Source organism: Eriocheir sinensis, unplaced genomic scaffold, assembly GCF_024679095.1.
Source record: "Eriocheir sinensis breed Jianghai 21 unplaced genomic scaffold, ASM2467909v1 Scaffold229, whole genome shotgun sequence".
Lineage (NCBI taxonomy): Eukaryota > Metazoa > Arthropoda > Malacostraca > Decapoda > Varunidae > Eriocheir > Eriocheir sinensis.
In genome coordinates, this window is record NW_026111531.1 from 495,310 (window position 1) to 507,500 (window position 12,191).

A 12,191-nucleotide genomic window follows, 5' to 3' on the forward strand; every position below is an offset into this window, starting at 1 on the left:
TGTAGTATTTATTTCCCATTTCATCAAATGATGTGCAGCTAATTATTTTTTCCTATTATTTTATGATATAGGGTTCATCACTACATTGAAAGAAAGAGCAATATATTTGTGCAGTTATATATATACTTGGTCTTAACATAGAACTCATTTGACTCTTTTAATGTCTTGAACGAAAACTGTATCAAAATGTTTCAGCACAGCTGCTTAATATAACGTTATAAGGTAAAAACTTCCACTCTATTGAATTTGTTTCCTTTCTCAATATCATATTTTGTGTATCTATAACAAAATATCTCGTAAACATCCCTTCCCTTCGAATATTATTATGTATTATTTGAACGAAAGATGTTGCAAACTGTCTCAACACTTGGTAGCGCGACTGTACATATGAAGGAAGGAAAGTCTGTTTTCTTTCTTTTTGACCTTGAGCGATGTCCTTCACTGTAAGAAAAAAAAACATAAAAACATAAAAAATAAACCATCCAGCAGTGAAGCAAGTTTTCAGACTCAACTCAGTGTTTGGTAAAATTGTTGCGGCATTGAACAAATCTTAATCTTCATTCTGCATCTTTTTGTGCTTTTTATTATTTCTTTTTTGCCTTTCAATGTTCTTCACATGTATAATTTCTTTACTCCTAATCTTATACACTTTTAAATGATCATCTTATTTTTGTAAATGAAGACAACATGTTGCAGATGTACAGTCGCGATATGAAGTGATGTCGCCGCTCTCAGAATGTTTCCTACATTTGAAGATAACGTGTATTTATTGTTTATGTTATAATGTTCCCTCCTAAACGTTGTGATGTAAAACACGGTAAAATAACATAGTAGTACCTGAATTACAATTATACATTCATTTGTTTAGAAAAATGCAACTGCAAATGCCATGTGTTGTCTTCAGTACTGAAGACAACCTTGAAATGATTTAGCTCACATCGTGTGCTTATCTTTGCAAAACAGTTGTTATACGGCATTCAGATTTAGGCGATATATATATATATATATATATATATATATATATATATATATATATATATATATATATATATATATATATATATATATATATATTTATATATATATGTAGTGCGGCGACTATGCCTGATGAACGAGCCTCCCATAACCCACTTAGCCAGTGGGGTAGTACCTCTTTGGCCGACTCGATAAGGAGTGGCTCTCCCGTCACGCTGGTCGCAGGTTCAATCCCAGGCAGCCAGCGAATACCATGATCTTGATTAATTTCTCGTGTGTTTCAATACACACAGAGGACGTGTTGGGAAATAGAGGAAATAGAAAAGTATGCTCTTGGGGCATGACATACATCTCTCAGGGCCAGTTTATTGGCTTGAAGGAAATGTCCAAATAAGGTCAGGGATGAGTTGCCAGTCCTGCCAGGCTGTTCTGCAATCTGTCTTCACTTCTGTCCACAAGTATCCACGCCCATGTTACCTGTACACCTGTGATCACATAATCGCGGGTTTAGTGTTTTGTATAGCTGCGGACTCACACGTTCCTGTATTTACCGCAATATGCACACAGGCTGACCCAGAGAATGTCTTCATCAACACCAAAGCTTCATGGGGACACTGGCCAATTCAAAGGAGAGGATGATGATTGCAAGAAACACCACTGGACACACATACTGTACTGTAAGTTACAAAAATTCCTTACAAACAGCTCATCCCTGAAACAGTCCTCACCATGAAGCCTCAGACATTTCCTTCTTCAAGTTCAGGTGCTTAAGTTTCCCTTCCATGGGCATCATTTACTAGTGAATACTTCATTCTATATAAATGAGGAGATAAAAGTGTGGAGAGTGTACAAAGCAGTGACCTGTTGGTGTCTTTCGCTGTAGTGGGCCGGGCAGGAGTCCTGAAGGCCGGGGCCTCAGCTGTTGAGGGAAACATTCACGACTCATCACTGGCTGAGTGTGTCCGTGCTAACACACTCCATTACAAGTGTACTGAGTGCCCTAACTAATGGTTTGTTATCCCATTAAGTAAACACTATCTGTTTCCATACTTGGCACAAAACAGTAATTCCTTGGCTGTAGTATCATGCTGTACACACTGGCATGTGTTAAGTATTACTGGACTGACTTGAGGAAGAACAAATGTTACAGTTTACAAGTCACCAGGTGTAACAGTTTTCTTTGGTCACCATCCAATAGAGTAACTGTTTTGTTTCTAGACTTGCAAGACAACAATGCTATGTCTGCTTTTGTTGTGTCAGCCATTAAGGGCTGACTGAAATAAATGTTACAGAGATCATTATTACTGTGGTTTGCAGCATTTCCAACACAATCAAGTAACACTTTCAAAATATTACACCCATCAGTACTTAGAGCATGTTACAGGCAGGTGCTGACATTTCCTTTGTTTTGGGCAGGCAAAACAGGCAGCCAGTGTTGTTTTGGCATAAACACATGGTAGTGAGGGCATTAAAATATTCAATAAGTTTGTAAGGCAGCAGTGTTTCATCACTGCCTGCCACTCACTGACGTCCCAAACCTTACATGGGCCCAGGGAACCAAAGCTGGCTGTAGCTTCAAGCTTTGCACAGACTTAACCAATCCTTAGATTTAGAGTTCAGTGCTCTGAACACTGAATCATACCTGCCAGCAGCTGTTAACCCTTTCATTGCTAGTCCCTCGCAGCGAGACTATCCCCCAGGCACACTCGGGCAGCCCAACTGAGGGAGGGGGGTCTCTTTTAACCTCAGCATCTCAAAAACTATTCATCACAGCTAAAAAACAAAAAAAAAACAAAAAAAAAAAAATTGGAAAGCGGAGGCCAAGATCTATAAGTTTCGGTTATGTAATCCTCTCCTGCAAATGTACAGGCACGTTCAGCAAGTGACGCTAGTGCTCGCTCTTTCAACCATTGTATCTCAAAAACAATTCACCGCAGCTAAAAAACAAAAACACCTTTGGAAAGAAGAGGCCAAGATCTATAACATTCGGTATTGTAAGCCTCTCCTGCGAATGTACAGGCACGTTCAGGGGGTGTTGCCTGTGAAGACGTACATTTATGCGTGCGTGTCGGTCAACCGTAAGGCAATTACTGAGTAGCTCTCTTGATGATGTGGTGCTGGCAGGGCAGTACTGCCAAATGCAAAATTTACAACTATATGATCAAAAAATCAGTGAGGTGAAGCTATGCAAAAATGCTGCAATATTGGACAACAACATCCACCAGTTACTCGTCCGTAGATTTTCTGTGCTTTTCCGCTCTAGGCTGATATGGTTTTCCACCAAATTTAGTGGAAAACCCACTCAATTGGCAGTGCTGTGGGGTGAGAAATAGTGTTGGAACACTCTCATATGCGGGAAATTTGAGTGCGACTGGTGATCACAGCGAGGGTTTAGCACCACCGGCAAGTTACGCTGGTCCTCGCTGCAAGGATTTAGCACCACCGGCAAGTTACGCTAGTCCTCACTGCAAGGATTTAGCACCACCGGCAAGTTACGCTAGTCCTCGCTGCAAGGTTGCTTCCTGGAGCAGGTTACGCTGAATCCTCACTGCAATGATTTAGCACCACCGTCAAGTTACTCTAGTCCTCGCTGAAAGGATTTAGAACCACCGGCAAGTTACGCTGAGTCACCGCTTAAAGTTGCCTACTAATAGAATTACGCTAGTCCTCACTGCAAGGATTTAGCACCACCGGCAAGTTACGCTAGTCCTCGCTGCAAGGATTTAGCATCAAAAGGGTTAAACACACAGGTCCAGCTGGGGGTAGGGCTGGCCTGGGCATGTACCAGGACAGGACAGGTCCTAACAGTACCGACTCTACAACAGCACCAGACTGATGAGCAGACTGGTGCCCTGACTGTGTCACACAGAACTGCCAATACCAGTACTGGTGCCTGCCCTTACTGCCACCAGGACGTGGTGGTTGGGCTTTAACAGTCCAACAATAATCATAATCATAATAATATTAATAATAATGATAATAATAATAATAATAATAATACACACCTGCTTCCTCCTTCTTGTGGCAGTGAGTGGCCTCCTGGTGGTGGTGGTGGTGGTGGTACAGCTGGTTCCACATCGCTGATCCTGCAAATAATGGTTCATAAATATGAGACAGGCTGGAAAAAACACAGTAGAAAAAAGAAAAAAACATGTTTTTTTGTTTTAATATATATATATATATATATATATATATATATATATATATATATATATATATATATATATATATATATATATATATATATATATATATATACATGTGCGCCAGTGGGATAATTCCTATGGGTGTTGGCTGAGCCATCACGCAGAGTAATTATTTATAATAAGCATAAATTATTACTGTCGCTTTCCCAGAGACCATTCATGATTTCTGCACTTACGCCTGTACATTTTCTACAAAGGCCTGGGTTGATGAGTGATCTTCAGGACAGCATGTGGTGATCTTTGGCTATGTAACCTTTACATTAGTGTGTTTTGTAAGCATGCATATATATATATATATATATATATATATATATATATATATATATATATATATATATATATATATATATATATGTACAAATCATTTATACACCTACACACACACACACACACACACACACACACACACACACATCTGTATCTCTCTCTCTCTCTCTCTCTATTATATATATATATATATATATATATATATATATATATATATGAGTATATATATATATATATATATATATATATATATATATATATATATATATATATATATATATATATATATATATATATATATATATATATGTCTGCTTAAACGTGATAGTCAGTTCAATGTTGGCTACTTTTCTTAAGAAAATTCTCTTTCTCTCTTGGATAATAGTCCTTATTCTTTCTTGTCAATTTGAAGACGACTTCACCGTAAGTGGTCATCTTTGTTGCCAGATCGCGATTTCGGGTTTCTTAACCTTCTTCAGTGGCTTGTTTTCAGTGGGAGGAGAAGTTCCTTGCTCGCTGGTGGAGAGAGAATGGCTGGTGTACGCCGGGTGCCCGGTATTTAAGGCGTGTCGTCTTCCCTCCCGTGTTGCGAACTGGTTGCCCCAATTGACAGTTAGTCTTGTGCGCAGTGCACTGCTGCGTGCATACCTGGGAGAGCCTGTAGGTCTAGGGGCCTGGAAGCTTGTTTAGGTTGGGCTCCATTTCTTTTATGTTGAGGACCTAGAAGATCAGGAGAGCGTCGTTCGTCGGGGGCATCTTGCGATGATGTCTCAGTTTTCTTCCTTTAAAATTTTCTCCTTGTTAGCATCTGTATTGTGTTTCTGTGTAGGTGTTGGCACCAGCCCTGGATGTAAATGGTAGCTCTCATTCGCCTGCTGCTCAGCTTCATCGTTGTCATGCCGATGTAGGTTGAGGGAGGGCTTCTGAGATCCCTCGGTTTACAAATAAACCTATAAACTAACATGCGACTCCGTGTGTAGGCGTGGCTTTTCTTCTTGGGGGCTGTTTTCTCATAATTAGGTATGTGTTTTCTTGCTCTTGTAGTATATGACGATATTTGGAGACTTCTTCTCCCGGGGTTTGTTGGTGTGACGCTCTTCTTATGATTTGTTTCATTATTCTTTCATCGTCCTTTATACGCAGTAGAGAAGTGTGTGATTTGTAAAGTAAATATTGATGTTGCTTTTTCTCCTCGGTTGTAAGTTGTATGGTGCAGCGTGCTTACATTGATCCACATTATTTTCTTGGTTTGCCTGTAGATGTCTTCTTTGTCAAACCTTTCGTTGTTGTGCAGGTACCTGGTAGACCGGATCTATTTCATGGTGCGACTGCACCAATTTACTACAGTGGGTGAAGTGTCTCTCTCGGATGTAGGCCCCCTATAATTGGAAGTCTTTGTAGCGTTTGGGGCCTCGCTCCTTCCATTGAACAGTAAGCCTGGGTTGGTAGCCTTCACAGCTGAACAGCAACGGTGTTGAGGCGTCTTGATCTTCTTGACGAGATATCCAGGAAGGCATGGATCAGATGGTGCTATGCTCGATGGTGAAGTTTAATCCGGATATTTCTTGAAGGTCTTCTGAGATGTTCAGCGATGCGGTGCTTGTGGTTTTTTGATGAAAGTGTTTTTTTTTTTTTTTATTTTTTAGGAGAGGGGGTGAAAGGAAGAAGGGGGTAGAGGAAGGTAAAGGGGGAGGGAAGGACAGTAGAAGTAGACAGATCGGTGGGCGGCCACCGTTGCATGCGGGTGATTAGGAGTTTATTGGATGTAGTTCGTGTCTTTATTATAAGTGGTTTTCATTGTCGTAGTTTTTTTTTTTTTTTTTTTGATGTGTGTATTGGGTCATTGTGAATATGTTGCGAGAAGCTAGCTATTGTTGCGTAAGGCAGTTCAGTGAAATTGTGGGAGTGGTTGATTCTGCAGTGCTTGTAGACTGCTGGGGAAGGTAGCGTGGTATCTTGTAATATTTTCTTGGTTATTTTGTATTGTCGCTATTGTTGGAATTTCGAGAGTGGCAAGTCGTTGCCAAATTCTTTCTGCTTTTTGGTGGATTCTAATATTGAGGGGTAAAGTCTTAGTGGCTTGGTGTATTTCCTCGGTGTTTAGTGTGTATGGGTGTCTCTGGCCTGTGGCAAATCTAAGAGCCCTGTTTTGGATTACTTGAAGTTTACTATGTTGTTTTTGGCTGAGAGCAAGTGATGGGATGGTAGGGTAGTCAAGGACGGGGAGTATTAAAGTCTTGACTAGATGTGTTTTTGTTTTAATGGGCATTTCCGAAAATCTATATAATTTCTTTAAGTTGTTTGCAGCAATGGCTCTGCGCTGGCTGACGTGGTCGCAGTATCCTCTTTTCGAGATAGTCAGTCCCAAGATCTTTCCGCTATCCGCAGTCCTGTTTCTGCCTGCTGTTGTGATAATGTCCTCGTGTTTTCTTGCACCGGGCGAAGGATCTTAATTTGGTGGGGTTGGTTTTTATTTTCCATTTATATTCATATGTGGAGATGGCCTCGATCCCCCGGACTGCTGCTCTTTGGGCCATATTCACCGACGGGCCTTGGTAACCAAAGATCTGTGTTACGTCGTCGGCGTACGTTATGTTGGTGCCGACGAGAGGGGGTGGAATATCTCTTGTGTAAATCGAGAAGAGCGTCGGTGATAACACACTGCCTTGAGGGACACCACAGCTTAGGGCAAAGTTGGCGCCTAGGTAATTTCCAACTCTTATTCTCGCCTTCCTGCCATCTAGAAAGCTACAAAGTAGTCTTTCCAGAGTGACAGGGAGATCGAGGTGAAGGATTTTGTACTTTAAACCTAGATGCCAGACCTTGTCAAATGCTTTTGTGATGTCTCTCATGGCTACGTGGCATTGCCCCTTGTCGGCTTTGTATTGTGCTATCGTCTCCGTCGCTAGTGCGAGAGCGTGTGTTGTTCCCCTACTTTGCCTGAAGCCGAACTGTAAGGGGTAGTGCAGGGCGTTGTCTTCTAAGTGTAGTCGGAGCCTATGGTTCAGGATTTTTTCGTATATTTTGCCTGGTACTTCTAATAGAGAGATGGGTCTGTAGTTTGTTACGTGAAATGGGGATTTTTCAGACTTTGGAATGAGAGTTAGTGTTGCCTCTTTGAATTTCTGTGGAAAATAGCCTATTTTGAGGGAGGTGTTGAGGGCTGTAGTGAGGTAAGTGAGTGCACTGTTGGGGAGGTGTTTTATTATGTTTTTGTTGATGCCACTGATTCCCGGACTTGTGTTCTTTAATGTCTTAATGATGGTTTTTATTTCGTCAGTGGTTATTGGGCGATCCAGGAAGGTTTCCTCGGTTTCTTGATCTTGGTGTTCCTGGGGCCTCGTTCTCTGTGCGTTGTTCTGCATGAAGTTCTCTACTAACTCTCGTTGTACTGCGTCACCGGCTGCTGCATCGTTGTCCGTGAAGACTTCCTCCCATATATCCCTGAACGCAGCCTCCTTTTCTTCCTGGGTGTGTATCTTTTCCCCATCTGGCTTTTTTAAGTAGGAGGGTTTGACGGTGTCGTTGCCCATGAGATTTTTTATTTTCCTCCAGAAAACTGAGGGATCATTGTGAAGGGAGGCCGTTTCTGAGACAAGGTTTGACCAACATCTTTTGCTGTCTTCTGTCAGGGAGTTTTGGAGGCTCGTCTTGATGTGTCTGTAGTGCCTGTACAGTTGCAGGGTCCAGCCGTTTGCTGTGGCCTCTCTATTTATTGCTGTGAATTGTATTTTTAGTGTGTTGGTGCGGTGACTAAAGTTGGTGTGAGGCACTGTCTTGAAACGTGTTGTGGGAATGTGTGTTGCGAGGGAGGATTGTATCTTTGTGTACCAGTCGTTGATAGTGTGATCAATGGCTGCTGTGGTGGTTGCTATAGCAGCCTCGGGGTTGGGGAGTTTGCTATCGATGTCAGCTTTGAGGCCAGCCCAGTCTGCTTGTTTGAAATTTAGTCTGGGTGGGCATGGGGTGAGAATGGGTTGTGCAGATATTGTTAAAATTATGGGGAAGTGGTCGCTTGTGGTTATAGGTCCTTGAGCAATATGAATATTGTGGTATGTTCTGGTGTTGGTTAAGATGATGTCGGGGGTGGAGGCAACATTGTGGGAGACGAAGGTGGGGAAGTGTGGGCCGATGTGTCGGAGAGTTCTATTGTTAGTCAGGTGGAGCAGTTGGCGGCCTTTTACGTTGCTCGTTCTATAACCTAGAAACGGGTGATTAGCATTGAGGTCCGTGATCATGTACACTGGGATGTGTCTTCTGAAGAGGGAGACGAAGTCAGGGACGGGTATGTAGTCCCGCGCTGGTGGCTGATAGAGGGTAGCTATTAAAATTTTTCCCGTTGAGGTCTCTATTTCCGCCGCCAGTATGTCAGCGAAAAGATCATCAATGATTCTGTATTTCAGTTCGTGTTTGATTGCAATTGCTGTGCCATCTGTATGTGTATTGGAAGAGTTCTTCTTGTGTGTGGTATAACCGTGTATTTTGAAAGGCTCAGAGTTCTTTAAACCGTGGCTATTTATTAGTATGATATCAGGGTCTAGGTGTTTGTAGGTATTGGTCAGGTCAAATTTTCGCGTTCTCCAATGTAGGACGTTATGTTGTAGAATCTTGATCGTCTCTGCCATCGCGCATTAGGTTTTGTTTTTCTTCGTGTCCTTCTTCTTCTTTTGTCCGGACGGGGGAGAGGGCGAATGCCGTGTGGTGTCGCGAGATGGTGGAGGGAGGGTTGAAGTGGGGTGCTTGGGTTTGGCGCTTATCTCGTGGGCGGACGAGCGGGTGATTGGGTGAGATGCTTGTGGGTGGGTCTCGTTGCTGGTAGCCTTTGTGTTGGTGTTGCGGGCGAGGGGGCCTTCTGGTGTCTGTTCTGGGTCAGTGTCACTATCGGTCTGGTCTTCTGCCTCGTCTTCCGAAGAGGATGGGTCGTCATTGCTGGGGGGACTTTGCAGGCTTTCCATTTCTGGGCGGGCTGGAGTGGCAATAGGGGCTACAGTTTTTTGGAGAATTTTGCTTGAGTCAGGCGGGTTTGGGATGACGATTGGCGGGAGTCCATTTGCCGTGAAGAGGTCATGTAGTTCTTTTTCGTATGTTCCTGGAGAACCGAGATCTGCCACTAATGACTGCAGGATACATGCCATGATTTTAGTCGTTTTGTCTGAATCAAAGTTAAGTGCAGGTTGGGCTTGGTTGATGAGGTTTGTGGATGCGGCAGAGACATATGTTTGCGACTTCTTTGCATCCAATGTCTGCTTGACTTTCTGGAGGCCGCCTTTCGGATAGGGCATTTGTGGGCGAGGGTTCTGGTTTCGCCCCCGCAGTTGAGGCATTTTTTGGTGTTTGATTGACAAGTTTGCCAGACATGGCCCTCCGTGCCACACTCTGAGCATGCTTTGAAGTCTGTGTCCTTTGGGCAGTCGGAGGTGTTGTGATCTTCTACCTTGTAGCAACGCATACAGGTTTGGATGGGGATGTATTCCTCCTGCTTTATACTGTGGCTTGGTATCCTGAGATTAAACATTTTGAGTCCAACATCCAGGCACTTTCTGGCGGGTGGTGTCTCCAGGAACGTGATCTTTATGACTGGAGCATTGTTTGGGAATTTGAATATGCAGTCGATGTTCTTTTCTGTGTACTCATTGAGGCGTTCAATTTCTTCTTGTATTTCGGCTGGAGAGTGCTGTAGAATGCGAGTCTACGCCGAAAAGAATGACTGTCCGCTTGGCTTTGATGTCAGGAGGGAGGATGGGGATGAATTGTTCGTCAGCCAGGTCCTTGATTGTGGTTTGCTTGAATAAGTTGTCGGTGTCATTGGCCTCGCTTAGTATGGTGAGGAAGCCGTCGCGGACGGGGATGGCACGATTGCAGTACACATCGTGTCTTGCTAGGAGACGGAGCAGGGCTGCCTTCGTCTCTGTTGCGTGCGGATTGGGATGTTTGATCTTGACTTTCGTCATTTTGCTGGCATATTCAACTTGGATAGAGCGAGAAGTGCGGGCCCCTACCTATTCGCCAATGTTTTACTGATGGACGGACTCCTAAAAGCCCTCGTATCCACCCACTGGCAAAGCCTAACCCTACAGCTTTGTGCCCTATCTCCAGGTACGTTAAGGCAGCCAATTAGGCCCCCCTTGAGCAAGCCGCGGGGTTCACCTGAGGCACCTGGAGATGTCTGGGGCGTGGTTGGCCGGAAAAGGAAAGAATGTTGAGGGGGAGGGAAATGTTGCTTTTGCCCTGAGCGGGAGCTCAACCAAGAGGGAGCTCCCCGGTATACAGGGTAATGCTTTTAGCTGGATGATGTTGTTGCTGGTAATATAATGCTCTCGTGGTGCGCCGCTAGGGACTTTAAGCCTTGAGTGTCATGCGCGCGTAGGTGGCGTTGGCTGGTGGGGCGCGGGAAGTCAGGCTGGAGCGGAGGAGATGTTGACTCGGCGGGAGCCAGCGAGCCAGTGAGTGAGTGTTCTGTGTGAGTGTTGAGTGTTGAGTGAGTGTTGGGCTGCCCCAGCGTTCGCTCTATATATGCAGAGCCAGAGGCGGCGGTGGTGGGTCTTTGGGCGATAGGCTGGCTCCTGCCGTCTACTTCCGGACGGCCCAGTGACGTTGGGTGAGCCTCCACACGGTACTAGGCTCTAGCATATGCAGACAGCTCCAAGAGACCCCTAAATTCCTCCAATAGGGCTAGATAGATGCACTGCCTGACGGGGGCGGGCAAGCGCGGGACTAGGAGGCGGCGCACGCGCAGGACGCGGCGGACCACCGCTCCTCCCCCGGCCGCCAAAACTATAAAAACCAGAAACGGCTGGGAAGACTCAACTGTTCTGTTCGTCCGTAGCCATGGCCCGTACCAAGCAGACTGCCAGGAAATCCACCGGTGGCAAGGCGCCCCGCAAGCAGCTGGCCACCAAGGCCGCTCGCAAGTCGGCCCCGGCCACCGGAGGAGTCAAGAAGCCTCACCGCTACAGGCCCGGGACCGTGGCCCTCCGTGAGATCCGCCGCTACCAGAAGAGCACCGAGCTCCTCATCAGGAAGCTGCCCTTCCAGCGTCTGGTGCGCGAGATCGCCCAGGATTTCAAGACCGATCTCCGCTTCCAGTCCTCTGCCGTCATGGCTCTGCAGGAAGCCTCCGAGGCCTACCTCGTCGGTCTCTTCGAGGACACCAACCTCTGCGCCATCCACGCCAAGCGTGTCACCATCATGCCAAAGGACATCCAGCTGGCCCGTCGCATTCGCGGCGAGCGTGCCTAAGCGGGCATTGCCCGTCTGAGTACTACAATCTGCTCACACTATATCTAGGCCCTTTTCAGGGCCAAAGTCACTTTCCGGGAGAGTGTTTAGACAGACACTGGGGCGGGCTGGGGGGGAGGAGGATCACTGGCTTGTTGCCTTTCCCACATATCCTTCTGCTTCATAATCTCATATCAATTGATTGGGGGGCTTTGATTTCTCTCTTAACTTATTTCAACTGGCGGGTGCACGAGTAGGGAATATGTGGGGACTACATGCAGGCAGGAAGACAGGAATTACCAGAACAAGTAAATAAATATAAACGGTGGGCGGAATCACTAACTACTGATGACGGCTGCTATGTATACGCATATATCGCTCATCGCGATCCCCTGCACCTAACCACAAACGACCGAGAGAAGCATTGGCGATTTCAAGCCTTGGTCGCGGTTTGGCGAGCACTGGCGGGACTCGGTCCGCTTATAGATGCAATGCATCCCTTGGTGGTTCAGCTCAGTGAGTGAG